Raw genomic sequence first — 14,437 nt, 5'->3', positions numbered from 1 at the left:
TCATCTTGTCCCTCGTGGTTTTGTCTGAGACTAGGGGTTATTATAACCTGATCAAATGTACAAGGATCATCTTGTCCCTCGTGGTTTTGTCTGACACTAGGGGTTATTATTATAACCTGATCAAATGTACCGATAGTGGGATGGGGGGACTGTTGGAAAGGCATGGGGAATGCTAGCAAAACATAAGGTTACTCAGGGATGGTTTTCTAACAAGGTGGTCTTGTGGTCATAATTTCATGGACGGTGGTAAGATGACTTGGCAGGAAGTACAGGAAGACTCTTCAAGGCCCAAGACATCAAGTCCAGCAAGGGGAAGGGACATAGTATGTTGGGGAGAAGGCAGAAGCAAGCAGACTCTAGCAGAACTTGAAGATTAGGGCCTAGCCAATGGGGCTACGAATTTCAGTGAAGGAAGATTGGAGTGTGGTAGCTAAATCAGGGGTTTCTCCTCCATCTTCTCTACCTAGAGTGTATGTGGGCTCCTCTGATTCTTCTTCCTCGGGGTATTAGTTACACAGGATGAAAATGAGATCCCCCTGTCTAGTCAGTAGCTTCTGAACTTGACAGAGGCAGGAAAGGTGCTTCAGCAAAGGAAGTGACCCCGCCAAAATGATAGAGGTCACACGGGCACAGCTCTTCTGCAGGCAAGGCCTGTGTGATAGCCTGCACTCTCTGCGCTTTGGCAATGAACCTATGACGGTCAGTTATAAGCATTAAGATTGAGTTTTAGACGTGTTCTGAATACCTGAGAGTGTCCTTGCGCTCTGATGAGGCAAATTTCACTTGGGCGAGCACCTAGATAAGAAAGTCAGCTTAATAACTGTGCTGTGTTTTACTATTAAAACAAGAGGCAGCCATGGAGCATCTGATGTTCAGAGAATATTGAGATTCCGGAACGATGAAGGGCGATGAAGTCTCCAGGATAGATTACATTTGCTACTACAGATATTTGTCTACTTATTTATTTAGCTAGAGGACATGTGAGCATCACGATGCACAGCTGGAGGTCAGAGAACAATCTGCACGAGTCAGTTCTTAGGGATGGAACTCGGGTCTTCAGGCTTAGTTCCAAGTGCTCTTACTCACTGAGCCATCTCACTGGCCCAAGGTAAATCTTTCAACCTCATTTTACAGATGGTGAAATGCAAGAGAGGTCGGCACTCCTTCCCCGAACCCCTGCACCTCTCGACGGGAGAGGGAAGACAATCCTTTTCTTTTTGAGGCTAAATTGGACACATCAGCTGCTATAGATGCCGCCCTCGGTCATACCAGTTCCTCACCATCTGAACAAAATAGGGTTCATGACTGCTAGGCTCCAACACCTGATTCTTTTTGCAGGGCTTCCTGAGGTTGGGTCTTTAGCACTGATGAAAGCCAGATTCCAGCCGCCAGCCATAGGAGACACCTGCAGGTGTTCTAGCCAATCCAGAGACCTAGAAAGAAAACCCAAGCATTCTTAACCTTTAAAAAGATCTTAGCCTGTGGACAGATAAATTAACTCTAGGGCTCTGGGGAGATTAAACCTTATTTTATGGTTTGCTTGTTAAAAACGCATAACTCCAAATCTCACCAGAGATTGCAATTAAGATAGCACTAGGCTAAAGCTATATGAGAAGTATTATTTACTCTTGGCTCCCTGTGAAGTCCAAAACGACAATGGGCTTTTCCATTTTGTAACCTGCAGTCGATCTGAAGCCACCTGCCTTTGTACCTAAATGCTTTAGGGCACACACTTCTCTCTCCCAGCGTAGCTGCGGCCACAGTTGTGCCATCCTTTGTGGCTACCCAAAATAACCATAAAAAAAAAAAAACCAAAGTGAAAACCAAGTTTCCTGGGCAATCATGTTCGAGGGACACCACGAACAATTTTTAATCATTGGCTCCTCTTCTGCTCCCACCTAAGGGGTCCTTTTTCCACATTCCTCTAGATTGTACCAGCCTCAAATAGCTCCCTGATTTCTAACAATGGTTAAGGAAGAACGAACCATACCACCCCCAGCAGACAGATCTTGCTAAAACCTGCCCCGAAGAGGAACACTTTGGGTCTTCTCAACCATCACCATTAGACATAGCGTGTGGAGATTCGGTTTCCTTGACGAAAGTTTTGTGAAAAGTTGGTGAATCTGTTCAATCAAACTGGGAGCTGGCAAGGTCGCTCAGTGGGCAAAGCCCTTGCTACACAATTGAGGACCCGAGTTTGAATCCCGGAACATGTAAAACATGTGCCAGCATTCTTTGTGCTCCTACCAGGAAAAGAGGGGCAGAGACAGGAAAATGCCCGGAAGCTCTCTAGCCAGCTGCTCTGCAGTGTATGCAGTGGCAAAAGGCAAAGATGCCCTTTCCCAAACAGGGTGGAAGGCAAGGACTGACCCCAAGGTTGTCTTCAGACTTCTACACATGCACCGAGACACATGCCTATACTTACAAACTGAAATATACATATATATATAAATCACACACACCATATGCACATACGTATATACCACATACATCCATATACACCATATACATCCATCATACACACATACAAGCACACATCACATATAGACACATATATTAAAAAACGCATTAGTTTCTTTTTAGATAGCTCTCTCTGGGGTTCTTGTCCTAAACTTGATGGTTCAGTTTTCATTTTGTATCTACGGAAGAAATATATGAGGAGCGAGAATCCAGCTCTGGGTGAATTCATCCTAGGTTCTGCAAGACACAAGGCATCTTTTCTCAAATGCAGCTTTTCCATCTTAATATTCACCTGAAGCTTTAAAATGTGTATTTATTTACTTGTTTATGTATGTATGTACATATGTATGTATGTACCTATGTATTTTTGTTTGAGACAGGGTCTTACTCTGTAGCCCAGGCTTACCTCAAATTCTCAGTAAGCCTCCTAAGTGTGGAATTACAAGAATGAGTCACCATGTCCCATGTCACCCGGGACATTTTATTAATATTTGGATTCTAGGCTCTGTTCAAGAGCCGTTCAACCAAATGATTGTTATAATGAGATACACTGAGTATAGAGGAAGGAAGTGTGGGCTGGTGTTGGCACTAATCGCTCCTAGCTCCTAGCTGTTTGATCTTCATCTGGTTAGTATCTTAGCTGCTTGTTTAATTCCTCCTGGTAAAAGAAGCAGCTGCTGCAAGGATGCGTGTCAAGCGTGTTCTCAGGGCTTTGTGAGTCGAAGTCTTACAGAGTGTCTTCAAGGTCACACAGCTAGTTAGAGGCAGGGATTCCCACTGTGTTCATGGGCCCAGACAACTGGCCATTAGGTGATATTACCTCCTAGGTCATCACTCTCAATCCTTGTTCTTAGAGCCAAGGAAAGGACACTCACGCTAAGTGAGAAGACCGGAAGACCTTCCAATCCAACTTCCTTCCTTTGTCCTGAGCTTAGCCCAGTTCCTGAGTTACACAAAGCTTCTGGACCAACTCTGTGCCCCCTCCAACCTCCTGCACGCTTCTTCTCTGGTGATTATCTGGGGCTGATTTGGCCAAACTTCTAAGTCTGTTGCCTGGCAAGCCCCAGCACATCTGGAGTCCTGCTGTGGTCTCAATTGCACAGCTGTCTGCAGCAAAGATTTGGTCATCAGAAAGCTGAGGCCCAGTGGAATCCGGAGAGCAATCTTTATATGGATCAACTCTTTATACCTTTGTGTGGATTTCGCTTCTCACTCACAAAGACAACGGAGCGTGTTAGCAGAGTTCACACTGCGATGTGAGTGCCTTTGATAAGCAGCACGAGGACGATTTCCACAGAAAAAAACCTCTCCTTTCCTGGTGGCAGACCTGAATTTTTGTTAAGGGTGTGGGGAAGCTCTCTCTTCGAGAGCATTTTTGTGTGGACCCAAGGGCTTTGAAATGGAGAAAAGCTAGAAGATTCCTCTGAGGTAAAGAGACATCACCAAATAGCACAGGCCCCAAATTTAGATTTCTACAGACAGGCACGGCAAAAACAGTTTCCCAAAAGCTTAAGGAGGCAGAGCCAATTTGTAGGTTTTCTTTTATTTTGTGCAGTGGGGTAGAGGATATTGTTTTGGGGGTGGGGAAGATTGAAACCTGCAAAGGGAGTAAATGAAAAAAACCCGAATCTCTGCTGGAGGTGGAGATAAAAAGCAGAAAAGGAAAAATAAAAAAGAAAGCAAGCAAAACTGACCAGTCTTACTTAACTCACCAAGGAGAGAAGAGCTGGGGGTGAGGAAGAAAGTGCTCCCGGGAAATGTCTGTTGTGCCGTGCTCGATTAATCAGGGCCTCTCTTCCGGAGGAAGGCCACTGATGGTCAAAATGGTGACCTGGGCACTCCAGGGGCCAGATGCCGCTTCTGCAGTAACAGGGACCAGTGATACTGCACTGCACATCGAAGTTCAGCACATCAAAACTGGAGGCGACCTCAGAAGTCTTCTTGTCCAAGCCTGTGCTTTTGCAGATGAGGAAACTGAGCCCCAGAAGTCACGAGGATGGTATAGAGAATTGAGAAAAAGACTCCCAACCTCAAACCCTCTAGAGCTGCACATCTGTTCCCTAGAGTGCCATGGGTACCACGTTTCTATTGTCTAATTCAGCATGGAGAGTCTCTGGAAAACAAGTTGCTTTTTTTTTTCTTTTGGAGACATGGTCTCACCGTGTAGCCTGGAATTCACTCCATATAGCAGGCTGGCCTTGGACTCAAGGAGATTCTCCTGCCTCCCAAGTGCTGAGTCAAAGGAGTTTACCACTATCAAATTACTTTTATTTCCCATATTATTTGATTGCACTGAGCTGGTGGTGGCTTTGTAAGATGTTAATTTTATCAGGAGTTCCTGTTTAGTGTATCTGTAGTTACGTGCAGCTCTATTTATGTGAAGGCCAAAAGGGTGAGCGGTGAGCTAGGCGGATCGTTTCCTCCCTCCTTGACTGGGGATTGTCAGTGACCTAATTATTCATTTTACCTCCCTCCCAGTTTAGAAGCCTGGACACAACCAGAGCTCATCATGTTAGCTGTCAGGACTGTCATTTACACTTGCTATCAATAATCCCGAGCTCTGACAACTTCCTTTATTTTTAGACTTAAATCCCATCTTATAATATAAATATCACACTCTAGGCAGGACACCATTAAGCAATTATTGCACTTCCCAGGTGAGGTGGATTTCTTGGCCTCGCCTCTGGATGAGAAGCTAGGACATGAGATGTGCCCTAATCATTCGGAGACACTGGGGCAGAAGATTATTAGACTATGAGATGGACGAGGGAGAGGGAGGACACCTGTTCCGCTGGCAGACTGCCAAAGCCCTTCCCTCTAGCTGGGTGGGGCTGGTTGCAAGCGTAGGAGAGGGGACATACATGAGCTGGAGCATCCTTACTAAGGGGATGTGTCCCCCTCTAGGAGCTCAGGGCAGTCCTGAGTCTGTGTTGTGCTTTGCCATTTCCACACGTCTTATCCCTGAGACAGCATTTTGTATTTCTCTCTAGAAGCTAAAACACTGAACAAGGTCATCTGCAGGACATTTCAGGCTTCCCATTAATGAGATGAGGAAACAGAGGAAACGAAAAGATAGAGGAGTCGGAACAGTCTTTCAGATTCAGATTCTCCTATCTCCCTCCCGACCCCCCACTCCTGTCCCGACTCCCCACATGCCTGTCCACTTAATGCAGACTTCCCGCACAGCCTCAGCAAATCAGGTTAGATGAAAATGGGTTCTGGGTTCATTCACTGAGGAAACATTTGATTTCTCAGTAGCAATAGACCGGTAAGGAAGCATAAAGTACCATATCCTGTCTCAGGCTACAGCAATGCCTGAGTCACCCAGCCAGTGTGCTAAAATGATGCGTGCTCAAGGAGATGTTTTTGTCTGCTGCCCCCAATGCATTTACTTGTATGTGCGTGTGGTGTAGGCATTTGTGTCCAGGTGTGTGGAAGTGTGCACATGTGCATGCATTTGTGCAGAGACGCCAGAAGTCAATGCCTCATGTTTTCTTCAATGGGTCTATACCTCAGTTTTTCAGCCAGGGTCTCTCATTGAATCTAGAATGCATCGATTCTGCAAGGCTAGGCAGTCAGCAAGCCCCGGGATCTGCCCGTTTCCACCTCCCCAGGGTTGGGATTACAGGGGCTCACTGAGGTGCCCTGCCTTTTTATTTGAATCCTGGGGATTGAATTCAGATCCTTGTACTTGAATGGAAGGAATTTCCAACTGAGCCATATCCCAGATCTACTTTTCTTATGAGTCCATGGTGGCCTCAAATATGCTGTATAGCCAAGACTGACTTTGAAGTTCTGATCTTCCTGTTTCTACCCCCAAGTGCTGGGATTCCAGGTATATATGACCATGCCCATCTCCAAGAAGAATGGTTAATCTAAATTCCCACCATTCTAAGCAACTAAGTAAAATCAGAGAAGAATTCAGACAGAGATGCTCAGATCACAGTTTTCTTTTTTCTTTTCTTTTCTGTTCAGTTTGATTTTGTGTTTTGAGACAGTGCTTCTCTGTGGAACATCCCTAGCTATCCTGGAACTAGCTCTTGTAGACCAGGCTGGCCTTGAACACACAGAGATCCACCTGCCACCACCTCCCCGAGTGCTGGGATTAAAGTCGTGTGCCACCACTGCCTGTCTAGGTCACATTCTCTAGCACGCTTTTTTATTTCACGAGCCCCACCAACCCTCTACCCTTCATGCCCAGTCCTCTGCCCACCCAGCTGCATGTGGCCTGCCGGAGGAGCAGCCCGCCACGCCATTTCCCAAGTTACATAATGCTCATGCACACCTCCAGCCCTGCATATTCCCCTCACGGCCTCAGGCAACCCACATCTCCCGTAACGCCCATCACACGGCTGCCCACAACCCTTGGAAGCCCGCACTGTGGAGGTGATGCGTGTTGCCCCTGAGTCACAAACACCCCAGAACATCTGCCTGCCCCCAGGCTAATGTCTTGGTGCCTCCCACAACTCCCTGGCCTCTTCTCCCTGCACACTCAGCAATCGCTCCAAACTCAGTGTCACACTTTTCCAGAGCACTCTCTGACAAGTTTATCAAGTTGAGAGATGGCACTGTCAGTGGGCATATTAAAAAAAGAAGAAGAAAAAAAAAAAGGAAAAAGGAGAGCAGGGAGAGAAGGCTGGGGAGCCTTCCATGCCGCTTCAAGGACACATTAGCACACTCCCAAGGTCATGTGGGCAAGCTGGGAGAGGCATCCTCATTCTTCACCATCTTTGGTTCGTAAGTGAGCCTCCCCTGTGGGCACAGGTAGCAGCTCCCTCCTGCTTGCTCCAGGATGGGGAGCCTCATGCTTGTTCAGTAGGAGGTTGCTTGGTAAGAAAATGGCTGAGCTGATAATGCCAGCAGAGTCACGACACCTGAGACCTCTTACAGTTTTAAGATCCAATCAACTTTAAAATATTACTGACTAAGACGGATTTGAGCAAACAACTGATCCTGGTGTATTCACTGAGAGTACAGGCACCCTGCTGAAATATTAATCTGGGAAAGGAAGGAGGGGAGAGGAAGGGCTGGACACACTGGGCTGCCCAGGGTTTTTATAAAACTCCTCTGACAAAGTAAGTTTAGGGAAATATAGCTACCATGCTATTTCATAGGTATAATTTATCTATCTATCTATCTATCTATCTATCTATCTATCTATCTATCTATCTATCTATCTATCTATTATCTATCTGTCTATCTATCTATCATCTATCTATATCATCTAGCCACATATCTATCACCTATTGTCTATCTTGTTATTATCTATTTATCTATCTACCTACATGCCTATTGTATATCTATTATCTATCTATCTATCTATCTATCTATCTATCTATCTATCTATCTATCTATCTATCATCTACCCACCCACTTCTGTCATCTATTGTCTATTATCTGTTTTAATCCTGTGCTTTATATAATTCCAGAACTGACCAGGCATGGTGCCACATGACTATAATCCCAACATTCAGGAGGCGAAGGTAGAGGGATTATGAGTTTGAGGTTAGTTAGATCCATATAGTAAGTTACTAACTGAATAAAAATTTTAAAAAGGTAAAAATGAGTAAAATAAAAAAAAAATCCAAGAGTCACATAAATAGACGGAACTGGCAAACTGGTCTGACTCCTAACTCAGAGCTCGCCCCTCACTCAGTGATTCCATGTTGTTATTCACTGTTCTTCAGCAGTTGCTTGGTACCCTTCTCCTTGGCACTCCCTCCCACTCTTTCCCACTCTCCATGGTGTCACCATCGCCTGGCACTGCCTAGGGGCTCTTCAATCCCGGCTCAGGAAGCGTCTTGACCACAAGATATTCAGAGTGAGAAGCCAGACTCTCACAGGACAGTCAGGGACTTGGAGGCGGGGATGAGACAAAGAAAGGACAGAAGCTGAGAACAATATTGAGCGCTTCAGCCAGCACACATGTCTGACACAGCAACATCAACCCCCTGCCTCCCCTGCCCATAGAAGCATCAATAACATCAATAAAACAGCTGCCCCCACTTGGGCCTTGCAGCGCTGCCATGAGAAGGACAAAGAGCAGTCTCTTTCTGTCAGAGCAGGGCTTGTGGGAGAGGAGGGGGGAACTGTCCCACAGAAGCCTGAAAAACACCAGCCACTAAAAGGCAGGGCCACTACCGTAAACCAAAGCCCACTGAAGGGCAGGGCCACTACCGTAAACCAAAGCCCAGAGTATGCTGAAGTACCGTGGATACCCTGACCCTAGGACCCTGTATAGAAAGCTCTGGAGAGAAGGCCCTCACAGAAAAACTCTTGCTCACTTTCTTAGTAGGAAGGAACACCAGCATGCCCCCATTAGAAGCCCCGAGTTCTTCTGAAATTCTCTATATAGAGGATTTCATAGAGTCTATAAGAATATAGTCACACACCACATGGTGATATTTTAGTTAATGACACACTGCATACATGTAGTAATAGGAGCGGCGGGGCTGCGTCCCCAGCACCCCGGCCGCCTGGCTAGCTTATGCCCCGAAATAATTACACGGACACTGTATTCTTTTAAACACTGCTTGGCCCATTTCTATCTAGCCTCTTCTCGTCTAACTCTCGCACCTGGACTAGCCCATTTCTAGTGTAGCCCAAGAGGTGGCTTACCAGGGAGATTCTAGCCTACGTCCATCCTGGGTCGGAGCTTCATCGCTTGTGCCTCAGAGAGCAGAGCTCTCGCGTCCGCCCTGGAGATGGGAGCATGGTGTCTCTGCTCCAGAGAGCAGAGCTGTCAGTCTGAGCTCACTTCCTCTTCCTCCCAGCATTCTGTTCTGTTTACTCCTCCCACCTATGTTTTAACCTATGAGGGCCAGCCAAGCAGTTTCTTTATTGTTTTAACCAATGACCTTCCTCCATCACATACATAATAGTGGTCTCATCAGAATGTATCTGTCATGTAGTGGTCATGCAGCCATCTTGGTTTGAGGAAGCACACTCTATGCTTTGTCACACGACGAAGCTCCTAGCAGTGCAATTACAAGAACAGATCCCCATTGATCAGTGGCATTACTGCTGTGTGTGAATCACAAATTCCCCTTTGTTCTGAAGACAGTGGTTCGAGGGTTTCTGAAAGCCATTCTCTGTTGCTCGCGTGTCTTTCTGACTCTGTTCCATTTGTTCAGAAGACATGGCTCTGTAAATGGTGTCTCTGTCACTTTCTGGTTCATTCTCAAGGTCACCCCTATGTCAAGTGTGGCCTTGTTGTCTTTGGACCATACTCATTGCCCCTTCCTCCTGTGTCCCTGCATAGTGTGTGGCCACCTGCTCCACTAATCATGACAATGAATCAGAAATTCTCTTGTCTTCCTTGGTTTTTCAACTCTTGCTAGTAGGGACCTTCTGTTTTTGGTTCATGCTTCAAGCAATTGGTGTTCTAAACATATTGGATATGCAGTACAAAGCCTTACACCTTCCCTCAGTCGTTGCCAGTAAACACTATTTCCTTCTAAGCTAAATCAATTAATCTGTCAATCGATGTTAGGTCAATGAACAAAATATTAACTCAACAGGAGGAATAATTCAAACAATCTTGTTGTACATCACCATGTCTTCCGTTCAGGACAATAAATCATGAACTTAAAGATTGCTAATACTTTAGATTTGAAGTCTTCTTTTAAAAAGTGGTGCTATACACATCCTAATTAGTTGGAGTTAGTCATTCCACAAAATCTATGCCTATATCAAAACAACATGCATTTTGTCAAAAATATATAGTTTTATCGACTAAAACATAAAGCACACATATATGTAATATTGGCACAAACCATAAGAAATCATTGATAATCAACTGTTTACAATTACGGAAATGGCAGTTTTGGAAGGGGCTGCAGGAATGGCAGTTCCATATGGTTTGACTCACTCTGTGACTACCACTTGAGAGGAAAGGAATAAAAGGGATCCAGCACCCAGTGAACACCCACTATGCCTCATCTCCTTCAATTTCATCTTCATTTACTTCTCACTCAGAAGAACAAGACAAACATGAGAGAAACAAAATAAAACATTAAAGGATGGGTGGTGTGGTGGAATGGGAGAAGAGCCCTGGTTGGCTGAAGAAGGTGTCTGTGCTGAGGTGTCCCTCTTCTTTTCCTCTGCTTCTCCCCCATCTTTGCTTACCTCCATTATAGCCCTCTTCATGCTGCAACCTTGTTAACTATTTACTGGTCTGTTCCCCTTCATTATTCTCCCTAAGTTTCTCAAGGGCAGAGGGCACGCCATCACATTGTATCCCTCTGTCCGGATTGACGCCTGGTGCGAGGCTGTGCTCAAATGTTGGTTGATGGAAGCTCTGAGAGACAACTATGCAAAGAACTCCAAGGGCAACTCAAAAGATTCCTCCCATTCTGGTGGACATAGGCTTTGCAGCCCTCACCAGGGGGCATATGCACTCAGCGTGACTCAGGAGCAGAGGACCCTAAAGGACTGGGCCAAAGAGGAAGGCGGGCATTATCTAAAAATGATTACAATAACAAGTCCTGGTCAGTCTCTTTTCCGTTTCCTGGGTTCCTTTTGTTCAGCAGACCCTGATGTTGTTCTAGACTACACAGACCCCCTCAGGAAGATGCACACTGTACTCACTAACAGCTGCCATTTGCTGGGCATTCCAGTAGGTATTAACATCTCCTTTACAGACGGGGAAGTCATATCCGTCATCCTTTATCCAAGGCGAGAAGTTGAAATTCCGTGTGTCTCTTACTCTAAAATTCATCCCCTTTTATCTCTACAGATTTATTTTTAATTATGTGTGTGTTTGTGTGTCAGTGTGGGGTGTGTGCATGTGAAGGCAGGTGCAAGTAGTCCTGAGCCACCACGTGAGTGCTGGCAACTGAACCCAGGTTCTCTGCAAGAGCAGGATGTGCTCTTAACAACTGAACCATCTCTCTCCAGCCTTAAAAAAAAAAAAAAAGAAAAAAGAAAATCAATCCTCTTAATCACTGAATATCCGCAGTATAAAATCCAGATGGTGGCTTTAGTTCCCTAGAGTATCTGGAAGGGAATCTGGAGTCTCTGGTGGCCCCACGCAGCATCAGGACCAGAAGTACACATGGGAGTCTTCTCCATGTTTGGTACCCTGCTCTGCAAGCACTGGGACAAATCAGGCATGTTGGCCCCTCACCAACCAAACCTCATGCCAGGCAGTTCTCAGAGTCTCTCATTCATCTTTCTCTATGAGGAATTAACTGATTGGGGTTGATTTATGGGGATAATCAGGAACCTCTTGCCAAAGGAGCCCTAAACCTTGGCGTTTGTCCCCCTCCTGCCCTGGAAGGGCCCCCACTGAATCTAGAGAGCCTACTCCGACTCACTGGAGTTTAGCACATGCCCTCCTGACCCCACGCACTGCATGGTTTTTCTCTCTCTCTCTCTGATCTTTAAGGAGACTTATCTCCAAAGGGAAGGCAGAGTTTCACAAGGAGGAGATGGAGGTGGCAGCGAGCAGAAACCTGAATATGCTAAGAGCTCTATTCTACACTTTGAATGACAGCGAAGACACATCTTGTCAAATTACCACTTCAGTCAAACACAGCTAACCCTCCCCAGAGTTGACAACAGAATGATTTCAGTTCTAAGAAGGGTGAAAGAAGCCAGGAATTAAACGTTGGGCTATTAACAGGGTTCCCATTTCACTGAGTGAAGACAGGTTCCTATATATTCTTATGTAGTCGCCCAAATATTTTGCTCTTTGAAGCTGTGCTGAGAGAAAGGTCCATGGTCAGCGAACACAAATGCCCAATTTACTTTTCCAGCAGGAAAAAAAAAAAAAGACTCCTCAGGGGAAAATTCCTTGAGCCAATTGGGCCACTCCAAGACTGTGGATTGCCAAAAAGTGCAAGGATGTGGTGCCCTCCCCTCCAGCTCGCCTCTGACTCCTGAGCTGGCACCGTACCTCTCCAGCTCCCTGCAGCTCACCACCACTCCAGCTGGCAGGCAGGCAGGTAGGCGGAATGGCAGGCTATGGCCCCTCAAGATGCAGGGATGAAACGGGAGTGGAAAGGTTCGAAGTCAGGCACTGAGGAGGGGTCGCCACATCTATCACAACTGGTGTGAGTCAGAGAATGGATACGGTTGCATGAAAGCTGAGCCGAGACCAGTGTGACGCGCAGGATGATGTGGAGAAAGGCTGGTGGGGGAGAGATCACATGGACGTGAACTCGGAAGGAAGGAGAAAGGGTGAAGGGACTAAGATGTGCCCTGCTCAGCAACTCCACATGCAGGACGAGCACTGGGGTGCAATGACCCTTTGAAACTCCTCGGTGTGTTTAAAGAGAGGCACGGGAACCTCATTTCACCAGATCCCTGCAGAAGTAACCCGACCTCACACTGAAATTTGTATCCTAAAGGTCACTGCTGTCACTATTGGCTGGCTTTTAACACCCGGCTTCCTGCACACTGGCATTTCTAAGAGGCTCTCTAATACGTTTCTTGCCAGCTTAGATTCTGCCCCCTTATCTACTCCTGTCTTTGGGTTTTTGACTTGGTATTTATATTTTTGAATTTCCTTCCTGTATAAGTCTTCTAATAATTTTTAGGCAACAAATTCGTTCTCCTCCTCTTCCCCTTCCTTCTCCTCATCCTCTTCTCTGAGACAGGGTTTCTCTGTGTAGCCTTGGCTGCCCTGGAACTTGCTCTGTAGACCAGGCTGGCCTCCAACTCACAGAGATCCGCCTGCCTCTGCCTCCTCCAGAGTGCTGGGATTGAAGGTGTGGGCCACCACAGCCTTTAAACTAGCACTTTTGGATCCAGGGTCAGTCTTGTTATGCTTTTCTTACTTCCTCAATGGTCCAAAAGAATCACTGTTCTTCACAGGAGAAACAGCAGCTATGTGGTACCTGCCTTCTCTAAATGATAGTCCATCTCTATAAGTCCAAGTTCACCAGGAAGACTTACCTTAACCTCACAGACATTTGGGTTTAGGAGAGCTGTCAAGATTACTGAGTGAATAAATAAATAAATAAATAAATAAATAAATAAATAAATAAATAAATAAGAAAGATTACTGAATTTGATGCTTATCCCATTCAGTATGCAAATCCAGTTATATCAATGATTGCAAAATAAGACACTTACCATCAATTCATCCTGCTACACACTTCACCGGTGACTTCTCATTTGCTCCTGATACCCAGTTCTGTGAGGTACATATTGTTGCCTTCACTTTACGGTTTAGGAAAGAAAGCCCACCCTCTTCACCCCAACTCCACACTGTCCTCCTTATACAGGCCTTCAAGCTTCTACAGAGATGTCGGCCATCACTAGGAAATCATCTCATTTACCTTTGGAGTTCTGACTTCAGGAAAGCAGCCCATGAGGCTGAAATGACATCCCTCTCCTCATTTTTATCCACTGTGCTGGTTTACAATTTAGTAAGCTCTTGAAATTTACAAATTATCCCCAACCTCAACTTTTCTTTATATGGCTGCTTTTGACAATACCTGATCACTACAGTGTGCCTGCCATTATAATGCACCAGGGCCTCAAAATGGTACCGTAAATTCATATTGTGCTTTATGGATTCCTATAGTTTTATTCGCTTTCATGATAAACTTCATTAGCTAATCAAAAGACTTATAAGACAAGGTCCTTGCCCACAAGGGAAAATTACTCATTTTTTCTCAGATGAGAAACTGCAAGGTAATACATTCAGGGCACTGTTTATTGGATGGAGCTTACTGTAGATATGATAGAAAATCCAGTTAAAAGGAGTAAGGTTGTCAGGAGCCATCAGGGGAGGCTTTGGGAAGGCTCATAGCTTAACCTGGGCTTTGGCGGTGGGAAGCCCAGGGAACAGCAGAACAGAGGGATCTGGATGGCAAACTGCAGGGATAAATCACAGGTGTGTGCAGAAAGCAAAGAGCGGCTTGGCTGTGCACAGTGACCTGGCCCTTGAGGAGGGAAGAGGGAAAGATGGGGATGAGGGTGGAGGCAGAGGAATCTTGACTATAGAGTTGCAGGATTCATGTGTGTG

At 45.7% G+C, this 14,437-nt stretch overlaps 1 protein-coding gene and 1 pseudogene across 1 annotated transcript in view; one reads left to right on the top strand and one right to left on the bottom strand.

Annotated features, from left to right (window-relative positions):
- Positions 1-14,437, bottom strand: part of LOC101982168 (NXPE family member 4) — a 260,581-nt gene that overhangs the window by 173,345 nt on the left and 72,799 nt on the right. Inside the window, exon 3 of the mRNA XM_005347270.3 lies at positions 746-1,433. The gene's annotated coding sequence lies outside the window, so the exon portion shown is untranslated. The remainder of the gene's footprint in view (positions 1-745; positions 1,434-14,437) is intronic.
- The window catches only part of LOC101994636, a 60,195-nt pseudogene that overhangs the window by 41,686 nt on the left and 4,072 nt on the right, over positions 1-14,437 (top strand).

The sequence above is a fragment of the Microtus ochrogaster genome, chromosome 5, assembly GCF_000317375.1.
Source record: "Microtus ochrogaster isolate Prairie Vole_2 chromosome 5, MicOch1.0, whole genome shotgun sequence".
Classification (NCBI taxonomy): Eukaryota; Metazoa; Chordata; class Mammalia; order Rodentia; family Cricetidae; genus Microtus; species Microtus ochrogaster.
Note: the sequence above shows the minus strand (reverse complement) of the source record. Positions and strands in the feature narration are given on the sequence as shown.